We start from the raw sequence: 20992 nt of genomic DNA on the forward strand, positions 1-20992 counted from the left end.
GCTGAAAAACTACAGGCAGCATAATGTTAAGGTTAAACAAAAATGGCTTCTACCTTAGAATTTGAGCAGACCCTGAATTTAAACTGGTTGCTAATTACATATAAGCAGATGACAAGTTGAGCTTGACATCATTTAAAGTCAGAAAACTTGGGTTTGAATCCTGACTCTAATTTCCTTTTTATTTTAGACAAGTCTCTCCCCCTCTCTTTTTTTCATTTGTAAAATGCCAGGGTCAGACAAAAGACTTCTCAAATGGTCTATCCACCTATGAAGGTAAGATTTTGATTATTTCTCTCAGGAAATATTTCTAGATTGTTTGTTTTAGGTGTGTTATATGGTATATTCATGGAATAACATGGGGGCAGCAAAACTTTTTTCCTACTCAAACAATAAAGATAAAAAAAGACATGGAAAGGAAGCGGTTTATTTGCACCAGTAGGAATCAGTATCCAGGGTTTTCTTATGATCAACACAGCATAGTTAAAGAAAATTGTAAATTTATTTTGAGGGATATTCTTCAACAAGTACCTCCATGATCCTAACTTTTAAGATAAGCATTATCCATAACAGTTTTTGACAAAGGAATCAGCATAATGCAGTGGATAGGGCAGTTAGAGGAAGAGTCATCCTCCTCAGTTGAAATCTGCACTCAGACACATAGTAGCTATGTGAACCTGAATAAATCATTTAACCATGTTTGCTTCAGTTTTCTCATATGTAAAAATGAGCTGGAGAAAGAAATGGCAACTCATTCTAGTATCTTTGCTAACAAAACTCCAAATGAGGTTATAAAGAATAGGACACTACTGTAAAGTGACTGAATAAAAAACATTAGTGGATTAATTTAGATGCCTGAACTTTCCTGAGACTGTGGTACATTATACCAATACTCTAATTGCAGATTTGAGGATGTGGTAAGTAGTTTCTGCAAGAAACAGGTCCGCTTGTGAAAGTATGTAATTAATCCATTTGAATCAGGAAGTTATCCTAATTGATCTTAGTTATTCACAAAACAATTAGAAGGTGTCTGTCTTATCAGCTCTCTTAGGGCCTCCAGAAAGCTATAGTCCCTGTTAACTGTTCTCAGGAAGACTTGGGTTGAAACATAAGGACTTCAACCCATAAAGCAAAGAAAAAACATCTCAAGAATTATTTAAAAAAAATACTTTCCAGAATATTTTTTGAATACAGATAGTAAAGCTGTGTGTTCATGATCTTTTCCTGAAGATCATTATTCTCCCCCCAGGAAATATTTTTGGATGGTTTGTTATGGTTCATTGGTGGAAAAGCACAAAGGCAATCAAACTTTTTGTTAAAGCAAAGAAAAGTGAAAAAACTTATTAGAAAGGAACTTTTTTGGGCAACATTTACCCATTAGGACCAATGACTAAGACTTTTATGTCCTTAGTCCAGCATAATTATACGGAATTGTGAACCACTTTTAAAGGATGTTCTCAGAGAAACATTTCTATTGAAAATTAGGATTATTTCATATTCTTCTCTAACCCATTGTATATGGACTATTAAATTTAATAGGAAGTTGTAGGTAACTTAGGAAAATGAGGGAATAGTGGTAGCTATTTTCTTCTTTGGTTGAAGATTTCATTGAAAAGGGGTAAAGACTCCAAATGATAAGTGATCTAAGGATATGAACAAACAATTTTCAGATGATGAAACTAAAACTATATATAGCCATATAAAAATGCTTTAAATCACTATTGATTAGGGAAGTGCAAATTAAAACAGCTCTGAGGTACCACCTTATACCTCTTAGATTGGCTAAGATGACAGGAAAAGACAGTGATAATTTTTGGAGGGGATGTGGGAGAACTGGGATACTAATGAATTATTGGTGGAATTGTGAAATGATTCAACCATTCTGAAGAGCAATTTGGAACTATGCCCAAAGGGCTATAAAACTATTCATGCATACCCTTTGGCCTAGCAGTGCCACTTATGAATCTGTATCCCAAGGAAATCATAAAGGAGGGAAAAGGACCCATATGTGCAAAAATGTTTGTAGTGACTCTTTTTGTGATAGCAAAGTACTGGAAAATGAATCAGTGTCCATCAATTGGGGAATGGCTAAACATGTAGTATATGAAAGTAATGAATTATTATTGTTCTATAAAAAATGAGGGACAAGTTGACTTTAGGAAGACCTGGAAAAATTTACATGAACTAATGCTGAGCAAAACAAACAGAACCAAGAATACATTTTGTATATAATAACAGCAAGAATGTGTGATGATCAACTATGAAAGACTTGGTTCTTTTCAGTGGTACAGTGGTCCAAGGCAATCCCAATAGACTTTAGACAGAAAATGCCATCTGCATCCAGAAAAGAACTATGGAGATTGAATGTAAATCAACACAAGATATGTTCATTTTTTAAAAATGATTTTTCCCTTTTGCTTTGATTTTTCTCTCCCAGCATGATTCTTAAAGCAATGTGCATTAAAAATAATAAATAATTTTTTAAAAAAAGAAAACGGATAAAGAAGTATCTGCTAGAGACATTGCCCCTGTTATTCTAGCTACAGAAGATGGTTTACCTGAAATTCTTTTTCCATTAGGAATAGTCCCAAACAAATAACAGAATAAAGACTCTATTCTACAGATACTGAATTGTGAAAACAAAGAAGACACTGATCCTATTGACTGAATTAAAGCAGGCAGAAGTACTTGGCCTGACTAAATCCTTCTATTTAATCAATGTCACTTTGATAATGAAAAACACCCTTATTAGCTTGGTTGAAGCATATTTAAATTCTCATCATTCTTTGAATAGTGTGTTACAAAACTCTATGCTAATTCTTCCCTGTTCTCTGGAAATGAGTCAGAGACTGGTGCAGCCAGGATTTGGGATGATGTAAGACATAGATAGCAGACAGCTTTATTAATTTCTTAGGTTCTCTCAAGTAATGGAAACAAGCTTGCCTCTCAGTTTCCTTCTGAAGGAGTAATCTAGGTCTAATAATTTAGAAGAAGGTGGTGTCAGATTTTCCTTCTTGGTAATTATGGATAATTATTGTGGTAGAATTGGATCTGTTTTAAATAATGCTGTAGATCAAGCAGAGTGCATGCATAACTGGTCTTTAGAAGCAAAAATTCTGACTTAAGTTTCACTTTGAGATTAGAAAATTAGGCAAAAATTCTCAGTAGCTACCAGTGAATAACATCTCTTTTTTGGAAAAGGAGGGTGAATCTAATTAAATAGGTCAACCCATATATGCAGATTCCCTACAGATTGAAAAATAATAAAGAGAGAGCAGCCCATTAGATGTGTCAATTTACAACTCTGTGTAGAAAGCTTGTGCTTGCCCATAATTTCCATTGTGAATTTAATGGAAGGTTTGGAAGTACATAAAAACTGACGATGGGGGACTCTCAGAACTTGCACTATTCAACTTCATTTCTGCAAAACCATTAGCTACAAAATGAGGTTTTCTTTCAGGGATTAAAGGCAAAATTTTTTGGGCTTTTCTAGTTGGGCAACCAAAAGGGAAAAGTCACTTGAAAGCAGAACAAAACAAAAATGAAAGGGCATGTTACCAATTCCCCTTCAGTCTCAGGCAAAAATGGCAAAAGAAAGCTCAGGAATCTAAGGAAATGTTGGTTCCAAATTTAGTTATCACAGATCTTGGAGTTGGAAGGAACATTCAAGGCTATCCAGTCCAACATCTTCATTTTATAGATGAGGAAAATGAAGACCAAACAGATTAAGGTACAGATTAAGTGACTGGCTCAAAAACACAGTGAAAGAATAGAAATTTAAACTCAAGGTCCATCATCCTAAAACCAGCACTCCCAAATCAATATTATTTACATTTTATCAGATTGCCTATCTGAAGTAGAAGGATACTTTTTAAAGAATTAATTCTAGTATCGATCAGCTTCTAGATTCTCTGACCAATTGGTCTCTCTCAGGTCAAACATAATCAAGGTCCTTATTCTTCTGGAATAAAAAATGTGTATTTTAGTAGTTATGGAATAGAAAAGGTTTTCAGACAAAATACATTTCAGTGTTATTTAATTTACTTTAATTCAATTCCAATCTCAACCCATCTGGTTCAATCTGGTCTAATCCAATTAAATTCAATAGCCATTTACAATATTCTAGGCACTTTGTTGGGTATTAGTGATAAAAAGGCAAAAATGAACCTTCTTACCTTCATGAAAATTTTATTTCACTTTAATTAAGTTATATTGGTTGGTTGTTATCCTTTATTCTTGAAGAGGACCAAAATGATATCACTATGTTGGAGTTGAGTTAGTGTGTCTGACTGTGGCTGCTCAGACCAATATGAGCTCAGAATGCTCTGTCAAAAGTTGGACAAGAATTGTTCATATGAACATTTGTGGTATTCTCTAATTTTACACATCTCACATTTGTTCTGGCCTGATTCAATTTTGCTTTGCTCATAGAACGAGACACCTTCTCTGATAATGGCATACTATGCTGGGAGGTCCTGTGCCAGTATCTCCCTTAGGAAAATTTATGAATTTCTAAGTTCCCTTAGGAAGAGATGACATATCCAGTCTTGATTTTCCTCTAACTTAGTGAGTTAGGATAGGATAAATAAGATAAATCTCTTTATCCTTCCAGGACTCCATTTTCCCCTTTATAAAATGAACTATTAGATGATCTCTAAGGTTCCATGCAGCTTTGAAATCCTGCAGTTCATGTTTTTGTGACAATTTTTTTCACATCTTCAAGTTCTAGATCTCTTGAAAGTTAACTCATGTGTGTTTAGGCTATCCAGTCCAACATCTTCATTTTACAGATGAGGAAAATGAAGACCAAACAGGTTAAGGTATAGATTAAGTGACTGACTCAAAAACACAGTGAAAGAATAGAAATTTAAACTCAAGGTCCATCACCTTAAAACCATCACTCCCAAATCAGTGTTATTTACATTTTATCAAACTGCCCATCTGAAGTAGAAGGATACTTTTAAAGATCAGCTTCTAGATTCTCTGACCAATCGGTCTCTCTTAGGTCAGGAAGCTGTGAAGAGGAAGCTTTCTTCTTAAGAGTGATCCAGTAAGATGTGCATTGGCTTCCTTTATCAACTGCATAGTTCCTGAAAGTGTTGAATCTAGAGTTGTAAAGATAAAAAGAATTGTAAAGACAATCTATGGCTGTTTAGGTGTTTTAGGTTCAATGTCAAAATCTAAATTAAGATAGATAAGGTTGGATTAGATAAATTCTGAGATAATTTCAAATGCAAAGAATTATGATGCAATAAAACCATGTAATAATATAACTTTTCCTTCACTCACTCATCACACCTTCAAAAGCTGAATTTCAAATGAGTGTTAGTGCTTTCCAAAATATCTTTAAATATAAATATATTCTCCTATATTCTCTGAATTTAGAAATTGACATTTTGATGTCATATTTCAAAAGATTTCTTTTGAAACAAAAGCTAAATGATTCAAGATAACTATTAAGTTTAAATATCCAGTGGCATTTCTTTGGAATGGGGGTATGGAAAAGGTGATATTCTCAAAATTTTTTTCACATATAATGGTCATTTCCTCAGCTTCTAAGTAACATAGTGGATGAATCCCTGATTTTGGAATTTTAGTAAGATCTGAGTTGAAATGGGCACCTGACTCCGAAAAAACTGGAAGGCCTAGAGTCAGGAAAATTCATCTTGCTGAGTTCAAATCTGACCTTAGACATTTACTAGCTATGTGACTCTGGGCCAGTCACTTAATCTTGTTTACTTCAGCTTTCTTATCTATAAAATGAGTTAGAGAGGAAATGGAGAACCACTCCAGTATCTTTGCCAAGAGAACTCCAAATGAAGTCACAAAGAATCGAATATGACTGAAAAAAATGACTGAAAGTAGTCTAATCTACCTCTGAGTCACCTTTAGTTTGGTGAAAAGCCTTTTTTTGTTAAAACTTCCAGGACCTACTGAGAATACTTAAAGACATTTTTCTCATTTCCAAGATTCATTTATAAAAAGGGACTTTTCAAGCCTTATTTGCAATAGCAATATCTTTCCATTTTATGTAGTTTCTTTGACCAAGGGACATAAAGGAATTTACTATTCTTGGCATTTGCTTGAACTCATTGTTTGATTCTTTTCTCATTGTCCAGTGTTCCTCAATGCCAATGACCTGTCCTCCAAACATGATGATGTCATTGGATGATTGAACATCTCCTTAGTGTTTTTGAATCAAGGATGCTTGCTCTTTATGACAGTGCTACCCAAAAGACTAAAACAAAACAAAACAAAACAAAACAAACTCTCACAAACAAAATATCTAAAATCTTGTTCTCTATGCAATCTACTTACCACTTTCTGGTATATTTTAACAGAATTAACATGAAATGTCTCTGATGATTCTTTGGAAATTTTCCACTCCTGTTCAAGTCAATGTGTAGTCTGGAAAGTAATTTTTCTTCAAGAAGCTAGTATTATTAGACTTGTCGAATACCATTTATTTATTGATTTGTTTGTATGGCAAAATGCAACTTTGAGTGTTGCTCCAAATTCAGCAAAGGCACACTTCCAACTGGCTTCCAGGCAGCATTCACCCTTTCATCTATCCAACCTTGGGAATCTGTATCTTTTATTGAACGGAAAGTTGAGCCAGATTTGTTTTCTCTTTTTAAAAACAGCTGCTTTCCAGGGATAGATTAAGAGGGGAGCATATCTGGATATGTCAGTTTCATCCCTAGTGGTCTTTAGAGAGACAAGGTTGTGGGGTATTGCCAAGAGTAGCTAAGGAGTTGCTGGGTTTCTGCTCTCAGATACTTTTGCATTGCTTGACCCTACATTAGTCTCAGCAGAATGTTCTAAAAGCGTAAGGAACAAATTTTTCTCTGTTTCATTAATTATTTAATGTAAACAGTTAAAATGCTTGTTTCCCTTAAAATTATTGTTTCTTTTTAAAATATTATGGTTATATTTTATTCCTCATCTTCATTTCCTAATATCTCATTTGCTTCTATCCAGAGAGCCTCCTAGTAACAAAGAATAAGAAGGAAAGAGGGGGAAAAATCAGTTCAATAAGGTGAATTGACAAATCACTTGAATCTGATGCTTCCTCCAATGTTTCATATTCATAATGCTCCATCTCTGTGAGAAGGAAGGCAAGTGAATTTTCATATATATTCTTTGGGCCTAAGTTTAGTTATCATAATTGCAGGGTCAGAGTTTTTGTTTTTTTGTTTTTTACTTCCTTTGCATTATTGTAGTCATTGTGTTTTCCTGGTTTGTTATACTTACCCTGTATCAGCTCATATAAACCTTTCTATGCTTCACTCTGTTCTCCATTTTTATCATTTGGCACAGTCTATCTAGACATTACTCAGTGGATGTGAATTTTTCTTTTTAGATATACTTAGTTTTAAAAATTCAATTAAATGAAAGACAGTGATGAAATGAAATGTGAGATGTGTAAAATTAAAGAACCCACCCCAAATGTTCATAGAGTCTATTTGTGTGGCAGAACATTCCGAGCTTGTATTGGTCTGATGAGCCACAGGCAGACACACCATATCTTGATTCTAACAAAGTGATCTTGAAAATAAAGGACAACAACAACTTTGTTGGTATTGATTCTGTGGTTCTGCTTTTCTAGTGCCTTTGTGAGTCATACTCTGGTGCTGACTTTTTGTAGTGAAATTATATAAACATATTTCAAATGAACCTCCCTTTTACAGAAATAAGGGCCCAGATAGTTCAAAGACTCTACCACCTAAATCCAGAGAGAATCCTTCCTTCTTTTGCCATCTATAAGTGTTACCCCAAATTTGTATGAAGCAATGGCTTTATTTATGAAGGTTCCACTTGAGGGCTCTGTCTTTTCCTCTGTTAGCATTGTTTTTTACTCTTGCTATGAATCTTATTTGAGAAGGGAAAATACCAGATATTTAAAATGTGTCTATTTCATGTGTGAGAAATTATTCAGGAGAAATGAAATGATTGAAAACTATTATTGGAAAGAAAGAGTGATGACAAAAAGTAGACTCATCAATCAGCAAGAATGAGAGACTGATTACTGACAGATAATTTATGTGTTCTACAGGTATCCACACAATGTTAATAGAAGGCATCCAATAAATTTGGTGGACCTTCTGTAGTGAGATTTATAAAAGAATAAGGAAGAGTATAAGATAACATGAGCAGCAGGAATGGATAAAGTACAATTGCATCACTGGAATCTGCACATATCATTGGAAAATGTTTCTGTATCAATGAAATCATAAATCTGTGAGAATATTGCTATATTAGAGTATTTTACACTCAGAAAAGGTTTTTCAAGATGATGTGCTATTTTTGATCATGGTGGAATGTGTAGACATGGGATTATGTTCATTCTATTTTTTCTGCCATGTACAAATAAAAGAGAATATGCAGGGTCAGAATATGTCTGGCAGCAGTATAGGGAAATTCTTGATGATGTAGGCAGTGGCTGCAACTTCAAGAGGCCTAGTTTCTGGTGACATGTCCAGGAAGGCAGGCCAAGGAGAGAACTCAGCAGCCACAAGCAGCTCTGTCTAATGAAAAAACACAGTCACAACTCAAGTCATTGTAGGACATCTGTTAGATACCATTATTTTCACTGTCAACTAAGTATTATCTTCCTAATTGTTTTTTTGCTACATAGCTTATTAACATTTTAATGTGGCCTAGTTCATTTATCCTGGGAAAGTAGTAAAACCCAGATATTCTTTTTGTCATCATAATAATTTCTTAAACACTGTTTACATACAAATCTAGAAAACCATGTTGACAAATTTCTTGTTCTGGTCTATTTTTTGTGGTCTTACTAAGGATTATAGTAATTACACTATTTTTTTCTTCTTTTCTATTCACAATGAAATAATGATTTATGTTTTGATGTGTCTTCTATTTGCTGAATGTGCTTTTGGGTCGGTTTTTCAGAAACTAGTTGATATAGTTTTCACAATTCCTTATCCCAAAGATAATCAAGATTGAGGTCCCCCATTCCATAATTGAAAGGACACAGTTGATATATTATTTCCCATACTTATCTTCCAGATGAGAAAGAAATCAGAATTTGTAGGAACTACTTGAAAATTGCCATGTTCATGTCTGCCTCCAGCCCTAAGGTCTATCTCCCATAAAAAAAAGAAAAAGCTTCCCTCAGTGCTTTTTTGTCCTTGTAATACCAATCTAAATCTCCTTCTCTTTTAACAGAAAATATATATATATATATATATATATATATATATATATATAAAACTGAAGTGGTAATCTCTTCCCTTAGCCCCAGCTTCTCCAGTAAATATTTTGTATTGTCTGTGGTCCATACTCATAATCTTTGTCATCATTCTTTTTCTTTTATCTCCAGTCCATTTCCAAATCTCTCAGATAAGTATTTGTGGACACTTTCAATATCATCTAATCTAAGGCTTTGGAGATAAGAAAATGACAAAACATCTCATAGAAAGTATGGTTCAAGGGGTCACAAAGAGTTAAACATGATTGAATGGCAGAACAACAACAAAGACAATCTAGGGGTATTTAATCTAGGATTGAAACTTTTGTGGATAAATTTCAGAGCACTCATGGATTTGAATGGAAAATGTACTGTATTTTAATACAATTGATTTCCTTTATAATCCTATATATTTTATAGATATTAAAATATTGTTCTAAGAAGGAATTAATAAGCTTCATTATAGTGCCAAAAAAGTATACACACACACACACACACACAAACACACACACACACACTCATACACACACTCACACACACACACTCCAACACAGGTTAAGAACCCTTGTTCTAATCTTAACACCTCATTTCTTTAAAGAGAAATTAGAGATCCAGAAAGTTTGTCCACAGTGGGACAGGTAGAAAATGATAGACGTGATTCATGTTGATTCTTCTTTTAGAATATCCTGCTTCCTTTCCATTCCAACTATTAGTTGGAATGGAACTAACCTCATTCCATTCAGGTCACCAATACTTCAAGCGTGAATTGTGATAGAGCATTTGATTTGGGGATCCTTAAGTTATGAATTGTGTTACTTTCATGCACTCATTTATCTTCATGGAACATCATTTTCCTTACTTTTAAATTGGGGAGGACCATGAGCAAATTATAATTAATTACATATTTCACAGGGCTATTCTGAGGATCAATTGATAGACTTTAGTAAAAGCACGGTGACTTTAAAAGTTACATAAACTAATATTGTCTTCTAGAAGTGTTGATCTAGATATGCAGTATGATATAGTACAACTCTGTCATTGATTAGGAACTCCACAATGTCTCCCTTTTCCCCTAAGCTTCCTAGGCCAGGAAGCTAGGTAGTACAGTGGCACAGTGGCACAGGTAAACTTATAGTCAAGAAACCTAATAATCAAACCTGGCCTTAGGCACTTCTTAGCTTTGTGGTAAGCCACTTAGCTTCTCTAAGATTCAGTTTCCTAATCTGTAAAATGAAATAATAATATCTACCTTTCATCCAACAATAATAGCATCTATCTTGTGAGGATAAAATCACGTAATATTTTTTATTTCATTTTTTTCAAATTTTAGAGCATTATGTGAATTCTAGTTATTATTGTTGTTGTTGTTGTTTATTATTTCCAGGACTAGTGCCCTGTGTTTTAACTGCCCTTTGGCTGTACACATTTATGAAATATTTGTGTGTCTGACTGGTTTCCTCCTTAATGCTGTCTGCTGCCCCACCCTTTATCTTCTGTGTGTATTTATATGTGTGTATCTAGGGCCCCAGGGCTCAGTTGTTCATCTAAGGCAAAACGATGTTGTTTTCTCTTTTTGTCCCAGTGGAATCATTGCTCCTTTGTCAGCTCTATGAAAAAGTTTATTTGTCTGTATGTGTGATTAAGGCAAGCTAGATATTATATTATATCATATAGTATTGTATCATTATAACACATCATTTTATATGTTTTATATCATATAACATTACTTTCAGGGGAAGGAAGGAAGGAAGGAAGGAAGTAAAGTGGGAAGGAAGGAAGGAAGGAGGGAAGGAGGGAGGGAGGGAGGGAAGGAAGGAGGGAAGGAGGGAAGGAGGGAAGGAAGGAAGGAGGGAAGGAGTGAAGGAAGGAAGGAGGGAAGGAAGGAAAGAAGGAAGGAGGGAAGGAGGGAAAGAGGGAAGGAAGGAGGGAAGGTACAGATGAAAAAGATGAAGGAAATAATGGGAGATAGGAGAGATACACCTGGCATGGAAATCCTGCTGCCAAAGAGTCACAGTTGATCTCTTTCCACTCGAATATTTAATAGCTGTGAGGCATATAGGCTACTCTGTCCAGTATCAGTGTGTATAAATAATCTTGCCTTTTGATTTCCTCTTTGGCTGTCTCCGTTTTGTTCATTTCTTTGGTTTAGTTGAGCCTCTGTGGCAGGCTCCTGGTGCAACCCAGGAATCTGTTTCAGGAGCACATTGTGTGCTTTCTTGACTGCAGCTGCTCCCCAGATACTTTTAGCCTCTTGCCAGGAGAGTAATTTGCATCCAAAAAGAGAAAAGCTCCAAAGCGTTAAAAAGTGAACATATCTCACAATAACTTTTTATTTCACCATGGAAAAAAAGCAATAAATTGTGATGAGCTAGAATAGCTAACACCATCCTCCAACACACATGCACACAATATCTCATGATGAGATTTGAAAAAGGAAGACCAGGCTGTCTTATGAGTGACTTTCATTGTAGCACGGGTGTTACACTTCCCATTCATAGATATGTATTATCTAATCATGGATGATTTAGATAGCCATCTCCTTGAAAGTAACAGTGAGGGAAGTGGGAGAATGGCTGGATGGGTTTGTTGTTGTTGTTTGTCCTTCATTTCTCAAAGAGGACCATGACATCAGGACCATAACATGCAAATGAGTTGAATTTAAATGAGCAAAACCAGTGCTAATTCATCAGCCTCACTTTCTCCTCAGAAGCCTTCTGGGTCCAGAACTGAAGATGATCCTGGAAGAAGTGGGAGAGGTCTTTAACATGTCTCAGTTTGATTGAATGATTAAGGCTAGGTAAGAAATGAGGAGTGGAATGACTAGATGACTTCCTAAAGTTCCAGCTTGGAGATTGTGTGATATGAACTACTCTCCTTGTTTATAAATGTTCCAGAGGAGAATCTGCATTTTACTATAACTGTCATTTTCCATTCTTTAAATTATTGCAAATATTTTGTTAACTCACCATATTATCTCTTATTGCAGGATTAGTAGGTGTACAATGCCTCAATTTGTCTTGACATTATAGTTGGTGAGCCTGATTTTTATGAATAAGCTAGCCCTCCTAAGAGAGGGCAGGGGAAGCTAAAAAGTCACTTAAGAGTTGGAGGATTACATTTAAAGTTGATTAGAAAGGATTGAGATTGGGACTCCAGAATAGGAATGTCTGAAATTTCCTCCCCATTGAAAATGCCAGTGATGACTCATTTCTCTTCTCCTTTTGCCTCCCATACTCCTTAATTTGGAGGCAAGCTCTCTCTTTTTTCACCTATCCCTCCTCAGAAGTGTTTTGCTACTGAATACTCTATCCCCAATATGCCCTTTCTTCTACTATCCTCTCCTCTTCCTGTATCCTCTTCCCTTCCTACTTTCCTTCAGAGTAATATAGATTTCTATACCCATATTGTATGTGAATGTAATTTCCTCTTTGAGTCAATTCAGAGGAGAGTAATATTTACTTACTCCCTCTCCCCTTTCTCTCTTCCATTTATTGTAAAACATTTTTCTTTCCTCTTTTGTGTTAGATAATTTACACAATTTCATTTCTCCTTTTCCTATTCTCTCAGTGCATTCTTATCTCACCCCTTAATTTTATTTTTTTAGATATTATCACCTCATATTCAATTCACACTTTTGCTGTGTATCTGTTTGTCTCTGCCTGTCTGTCTTTGTGTCTGTATCTGTGTCTGTCTGTCTCTCTCTTTCTTTCTCCCTCTCTCCTCCTTCTCACTGCCATAATAATGAGATAGTTCTTCTCCCATGTAGGAATTTAAACAAATGAATCTTATTAAGTCCCTTATGTTATTCCTTTCCTAATTACCTCTTTAGGTTTCTCCTGAATCCTGTAGTTAGTTGAAAGTCAAATTTTCTATTCAGCTCTGATCTTTTCATCATAAATGTTTGAAAGTCTTCTATTTCATTGAATATACATCTTTTTCCCTGAAGGATTATACTCAGTTTTGCTGGTAATCCTGGTTCCATTGCTCTCTGAAATATCATATTCCAATCTCTCCTTTGTGACAGAAGCTACTAAATTTTGTGTTATGTGTATGTGCACATACAGTACTGTGGCTGTACTGACTTTTACAGTACATAAATTGTTTCCTTCTAGGACGTTTTGGAATTTGTCTATAATATTCCTGGGAATTTTCATTTTGGGATCTCTTTCAGGAGGTGATGAGTAGATTCTTTCAATTTCTAATTTACTCTTTGGTTCCAAAATACAAGGATAATTTTTCTTGATAATTTCTTAAAAGATGATGTCTGGAATGACCAGCAGGATAATTTCAGAAAGGCCTGGAGAGACTTACATGAACTGATGCTGAGTGAAATGAGCAGGACCAGGAGATCATTATATACTTCAACAATACAATATGATGATCAATTCTAATGGATGTGACTCTTTTCAACAATGAGATGAACCAAATCAGTTCCATTTGTTCAATAATGAATAGAACCAGCTACACCCAACTAAAGAACTCTGGGAAATGAGTGTGAACCCCTACATAGAATTCCCAATCTCTCTTATTTTTGTCCACCTGCATTTTTGATTTCCTTCACAGGTTAATTGTACATTATTTCAAAGTCTGATTCTTCCTGTGCAGCAAAATAACTATGTGGATATGTATACAAATATTGTATTTAACATATACTTTAACATATTTAACATGTATTGGTCTACCTGTCATCTGGGGGAGGGGATAGAGGGAAGGAGGGGAAAAATTGGAACAAAAGGTTTTGCAATTGTCAATGCTGAAAAATTACCCATGCATATATCTTGTAAATAAAAAGTTATAATAAGAAAATAATAAAATGGAACTGAAGAAACTAAAAAAAAAATATATCTTTTTTTTTTTTTTTTTTTTTTTCATGGCTTTCAGTTAGACCAATAATTTTAAAACTATCTCTATCTCTCCTGGATCTGTTTTTGAGGTCAATTATTTTCCCATTGAGATATTTCACATCATTTTCTATTTTTTTCATTCATTTGGTTTTGTTCCTTTTTGATCTGATTTTTCTTGTGCAGCATGATAATTGTGGAAATATGTATAGAAGAACTGCACATATTTAACATATATTGGATTGCTTGCCATCTAGGAGAGAGGGTGGGAGAAAGGAGGAGAAATTTGGAACACAAGCTTTTACAAGGGTCAATACTGAAAAATTGTCCATGCATATATTTTGAAAATAAAAAGCTTTAATAAAAAAAGGAGAGGATCTGAAAATGGAAGGCTAGCCGTGTTTTTGGGGTTCTTTTGCACGATCCCTTGTTTAGGAAAAAAAGCTCCCTGATTAAGCTAGAATTGTGATAAACTTTAGTTCTGTTTGAAATTATGTGGCAGTTAAGACCATAAGTGTAATGCCTTCCATTTCTAGGTCTTGACTATCTTGCATTTTTGGAGGGGACCAGAAATGGGATTTCAAAGTGGAAATTCTATTCCTATCACTGGGTACTAGTACTGTTTGCTTTCTGATGTTGCTTTTAACAGAAACAGATGCACTAGCCATATTATAGTATTCCTCTGAGGTGATTTTGTTAAAAGCTTCCAGAGTAGTCTCTAAAACTACACCTCATTCAGTCCTAGGGGTTAAATCTGTCTGCTGATCAGCTCATTGAGGTATAATTGCTATATTCTTGGCATGAACTGCATAGCCTTGGCACGGGTTCTAAAGGGTGCGTTAGCCTGAATCTCATCATTCCATTGTGCTCTTTGATCAAGCCCCATTTAGTCAGCTGGAAGAAAAGAAATCAGGAAAAAAGAAGTGCTTCTCTCTCTTTTCTGTCCCTCCCAGGTTGGCCGGCATCTCTCCAAAGTCTTCTATTCTTTTTTTTAATGTTAGGAAGAGTCTAACTTGCTTTAGCTGCTTAGCTTGGCAATGGCTTTGACTTTGGCATGCTGATTTATCTCCACTGCCCTCAGGTCTACTTTTGGAATCCTCAACACTGCTGAATTTCCCTTCAGCTCAAGTTGTCCTCCCCGATTGCCTGCGAAGTCCAGGAGCAGGAAAGCTGTTCTGGTACATGATCATATTTCAGCTGCTGCCCCCATATGAGGTACCAATCACAACCGAAATGAAAAAGAAGCAGCAGGCTCAGAGTTATGAAGCTCAAACTGGCAGTAATCCATCTCACTCCTGAGCGATGTTAGCAGGAGGAAGAAGACACAGGATGCTGTGGTTACAGCCGAAATTACAGTGGAGAGGGAGGGGATGGGGGCAGAGGGAGGAGGAATTAGCTTTAGCGTGGAGTATTTAGAGTCAGGGTGAGCTTTCATCTCTAAGTTACAAGGCATTCCCTAGGAACTGCTAATTGAAAGGGCTGGTGAAAAGCCACATGCAGGTTTTAAAAAGTTCTCAATAAAACATTGTACAGAAGACTCCAAAGGAAAGTGTTTGTTGTTGTTCCTCACATTGACAGGCTCAGATTGGACCTTAGAGATCATTTAATTTCACCCCTTAATTTTACAGATGAGAAAACTGAGGCCTTAGGGAGTTTAACTGACATGCCCCAGGTCCTACAGGTAGAATTATAGGATCATAGATTTAGAGCCAGAAGAAAGCTCAGAAGCCTTTTCTTTTCTTTTCTTAAATATCTCTGTCTCTCTCTCTCTCTCTCTCTCTCTCTCTCTCTCTCTCTCTCTTCCTCTCTTTCTCACTCTTCCTAATCTACCTACCTATCTTGTCTATTTAATTGTGCTTCATTTTGCTTCAACGATAATGTGATTTTTAAAAATTATAAGTTTGTGGAGCTCTGTGTTGACCAAGTGTATTGATATCATTTTTCTTTTTTTTTTTTCCTTTTTATTTATTTATTTATTTTAATAGCCTTTTATTTACAGGTTATATGTATGGGTAACTTTACAGCATTGACAATTGCCAAACCTCTTGTTCCAATTTTTTCCCTCCTTCCCCCAACCCTCTCCCCCAGATGGCAGGATGATCAGTAGATGTTAAATATATTAAAATATCATTTTTCTAATAGCACGTGTTCATTTTGTGTGTCTGTGTCCTGGATGACTCCTGAGTTTTAAAAATTTACAAGGTCAGAGTTTATCAACTTGAGGTCTCTCCTCAATCTGAAGTCTTGCTGGACAAGGGCATTAAACCACAACCTAGTCCAAACACACCTAAACACAACCTAGATATTGGGGCAGCAGAAGTTCAGAGATTTCAGGGAAAGGACAGTCCCATGGCATAAATGTCTATAGGAAAACCTACCTTAAGAGATATGCAAACCTCTCAAGAATTAAATTTGAGGGAATCAAACAGAAGTTATTCCACTGAAGATGAGAAGAGTTGTCAAAAAAGATTAATAAAGAAGCATAGGGGAATTCTAGATGTATAGCAGACATAGAAGAAGGGAATCAAGGTCAAGTAATGAAGAAAGAATACCAATGTTGTTCTGTAAAAATAGTGTCATCAACTATAAAGCTTAGAATGAATTGATGATGAATGTCAACAAAAATGAAAGAAGGATTTAAAAATAAACTTGATTGAGATAAAGAGGATAATCAAAGGTAGAATATATCCTATGGACCATGATCTTCTCTCACCCAGTATACTCCAGTAGCTCTCTGTCACTTCCAGGATCACCTGGAACCCACACCACCTTACCCAAACACATTTCCAATTTTCTTATTGCTCATAGCCCTTCATGTACTCTGTGATCGGCTATTACTCATCTCTTAGTTGCTCCTTAGACAAAACAATCTATTTTCTGACTGTAGGCTTTTTCATTGGCTGTCATCAAATCTGGAATTCTTTCCTTGGTTATCTTTACCTCCTAGTTTATCTGGCTTTCTTCAAAGCCCATTTAAAATCTTATCTTCAAGAAGTCATGCCCAATCACTTTTAATTCTAGTGTCATCATTCTGTTGATTATCTGCAATTTATCTTGTATATGTATTTTTTTGTACATATTTCCACTTCATTGGATTGTAAATTTCTTGAGATTAAGGACTGTTTCCCTCCCCTCTCCCCACTTTTTTTATATCCTCAGTGCTTAGCCCAGTGCCAGGCAAAAAGCAAGTACTTAATAAATATTTATGGATTAATTACTGCTCTGAGTAACTAGAAGATAGTGTAGGAAGAACATGGGAGAAGAGGCAGAAAATTGGTCTATGGACTGGGAAAGATAGAGAAAAAAGTTTAACATAATTGAAAGTCAAGATAAATGTGTAGATGGAGAGATAAAATCAGAACTATTCAAATTACCTCTACAGAGCCAAGAAATGTGATTACTGAGATAGTGCTAATGATCTTTGAAAACTCATGTAGAAGAATGCTTTCTCAGAATGAAAGACAGACCAATGTTCTGCTTTCCAGAAAGTGAAGAGGATGGAGTCTGAACATTGTATGCTGATGAATCTAACTTCAATGCCTAAGAAAAATTCTAGGAAAAAAAAAACTCTTAAAGGAATGATTTATGTTTATCTATAAAATTATAGTAATCACTAAGGATCAGGATAGCTTCAAGAACAGATCACACAATTCAAATTAGGCTTCAGTGCTTTGATTGGTACAATCAGGGTAATTCCAAAGCTACTATATCCTTGCAATAAGTCTCTCACATATGAATTCAAATCTAGTCTCAGACACATTACAAGTTGGTTGGAATCATTGGGTCCTAAGATTCCTTCCAGAATTAGATCTATGGTCCCCAGATTTCTTGTCTAATTATGATTTTGTCATGCTACATTTAAATCCAAGAGTAGGACTCTATGATTATTCAGGAGTGTGCCGGTACAAGTGTTCACAATTAGTTCTCTGAAAAATAATAAAATAATATACACTTTTAAATTTAATATGCTTTATTAACATCTCCATCATTTTCTTAAATTGAGACAACAAATCAAGCCAATTCATAGTGTTTGTGTGATTTCAAAAGTGTAAATGCTAGCCCTGAATATTAGTAATCTATTCTTCCTAGTTGGTTTGAATTGAATCTAACATAATCTTACATTTATTTCAATTAAATTTCATATTTTATCTGGCCCATTGATCTAGTTTGTTGAGAACTTTTTTATATCTTACAATTTCATGAATTCTGCAAATCTAGTAATGATGTTATCTTTTCTGTTGAGGCAATTGGGGTTAAGTGACTTGCCCCGAGTCAAATACAGCTAGGAAGTGGCTAAATGTCTGAAGTCATATTTGAACTCAGGTCCTCCTGATTTCTGGGCTGGTGCTCTATCCACTGCACCACCTAGCTGCCCCTGACATTTCTTTTCTAATTCTTTTTTCTGCCACTTTAAATTTACAACTTTAACTTATTTTGTAAAAATCATGTCTTCTAGGAATTCTAATTGATCTTGTGCAGTCAGTGTTTTTCTTTGAGGCTTTCTCCTATTTTATCATATTGATTATAAATCCTAAGTATGGCATATTTGATCTTGAAGGTAATAGAGAGTCATCTGACTTTATTGACGAAACAAAGTGACATGGTCATGTCTGAGCTTTAGAATATCAAGATCATCTCCTCCATTATCTCCTTCTAGGAGATCTACCACTATCTACCACTAATGATGGATTTTCCTAGGTCCAGCCAACCATCACCTGGTAATATGAGAGGATCACTTGAGATAACCATCTCCAGCCTCTTTAAGGATAGATACCCTAATAACTCTTCCACACTGCTCTCTCACATAACTTTAGAGCAAAATATTAAAGAAACCACTTCTCCTTTTTCTCTGGAAACTGAATTGGGCAAAAGTGCATCCGTAATTATCCTTTGTCTCTTTTGTCTTATCTACTAGAAGGAATAATAAAATTTTGAACATTGTGCAATGCATTTTGTAATTTCTTTGTTTCAAATGTATAAGAGGAACTGATTATCTTATCATTTTTAAATTCCTCATACTCAAGGAGACCTCTATTCCAATTACTGTTTTGAGTGACCCTCATTTACATTCTCTCTGTTGAGGCAATTCCCCTCTGTTTTGGCAATTCCCCTCTGTTTTATACCAAGTTCCTAAACTCGAAATAATAACAACAAATAAAATTAATTCTTTTATGAGGGAAATGAGTTTGAGTTCAGAGAGTAATTAAAGTCCTTAAATGTTTAGCTCCTTAGAACATTTTTGGATCCAGATGTTTGTGTTCTCTTTTTCCCTTGATGAACATCAATTTTTATAATTATTTTAGGAGTAATCTTTCCTATTTCTAGAAGTATGAGACCCTTAATTTCATTACTTAGGCCCCCCACCCCTAGTATTTTTTGTTCTTTTTTATTCTGAAGCTTTTTATGTTTAATACCCTGCTCACATCTGTTTCTTCTGAATGCATAATTAGTTCTTGCTTTTTTCAAAAATCTGTTTTATGATTAGGTACAACTTTTTAGTATGTTATTTTGAGGGGGAGAAGGGATGCGATTTTACTTCTATTGCTAATTCTTTAATTTCTTGTATATGAGAAATTCTCCTTGACATTAAACTTAGTTTTCTTTGTCAAAAGTCCTTTTTTACTGGTTGCTTTCAATATTTATTGACATAGACATTGGAAAAATTCAGCCACTATATTTCTTGGTGATTTAAGCTTAGGTTTTTCTCTCAGTGGAAGGGCTGAATATCATAGCATCAATATATTTTGAATTGGAAGAAGCTTTAGATGTTATAGAGTGTTGTTCATTTATTTTATAGCTTGAGGAAAGTAAAATATGGAAAAAAATGAAATGATTTATCCCAGATAATAAATAGAAGTGCTGGAATTTAAATCAAAGTTCTCTTATACCAGATCTCATACCCCTTCTATCACTATCTATCTTGTGGTTAATCTGTGAAATCATTTATTCTTCTAATACTGGCATGGTACATTAGGCCAATATATATATATATATGTATATACATATATATATATATATATATATATATATATATGAAATGTTAATCTTTGCTCTAAAAGTTAGTACATGGTTATAATTGCAAACCAAATTTTGTTTAGTAGAAGATCAAATAAATATTTTCATAATTTTTAATTTCATTTTTTCAAATTTTTTCAAAATTAAGTACCAATGAAACTTTTCCTTTCAATTCTTGTCCAATACAATTTTCTGTGAAATGTTTACTCTTGTTTTATGTGGATTCATTTTGAGTGAAATTTTTCCCAGAACTAATTATTCTCAGATCTTCTTTAAAGGACCTTATTTTGAAGAATTAGACACATTCATGGTTTGTAATATGCTTTTATCACAACAACCTCATGAGGTAGATGGTGAAACCAGCTCAAGTTTACAGTTAGAGATTACAGAGGTTCAAAGAAAGACTAAGAAACTTTTTCAAGGTCACATAGTAAATACCAGAATCAGAATTTGAACCTAGGTCTTTGGTCTAAATTTCAGTGTTTCATGTAGTCTTACCATTGAATTTAATTATTCCGTATAGTGATTTTTCAGTTTTTTTCCTTTTTATTTCAGGCTAAACAATAGTAAAGGAACCAGCATTTTACTGATGAGTTCTAGGGTCTTTTTAAAATGCATTTTTCAAAGTAATAAAATCAGAAACATGCAAATGTGGGATAGTTTTCCTTTGTTCACTTTTCCTATCAGACATGAAAAGGAAACTAGTGCTGCTGAACCATCTCAGAATTACAGCCTGTGATACAATACTCCAGCATATGAATTACATGCCAAAAGTGAGAATCAGATGTGCTTTTATCTATTATTGGAGACTTTTAATAGTAATTTTTCCTTTCCATCTCACATGATGAAAGAAAATTTTTAATCTGAATAATAAAATAGAAATGATGAATGAAGACAAATGTATAATCCTGTGTTCCTTCCCCCC

The sequence above is a fragment of the Sarcophilus harrisii genome, chromosome 6 (assembly GCF_902635505.1).
Source record: "Sarcophilus harrisii chromosome 6, mSarHar1.11, whole genome shotgun sequence".
Taxonomy (NCBI): Eukaryota; Metazoa; Chordata; class Mammalia; order Dasyuromorphia; family Dasyuridae; genus Sarcophilus; species Sarcophilus harrisii.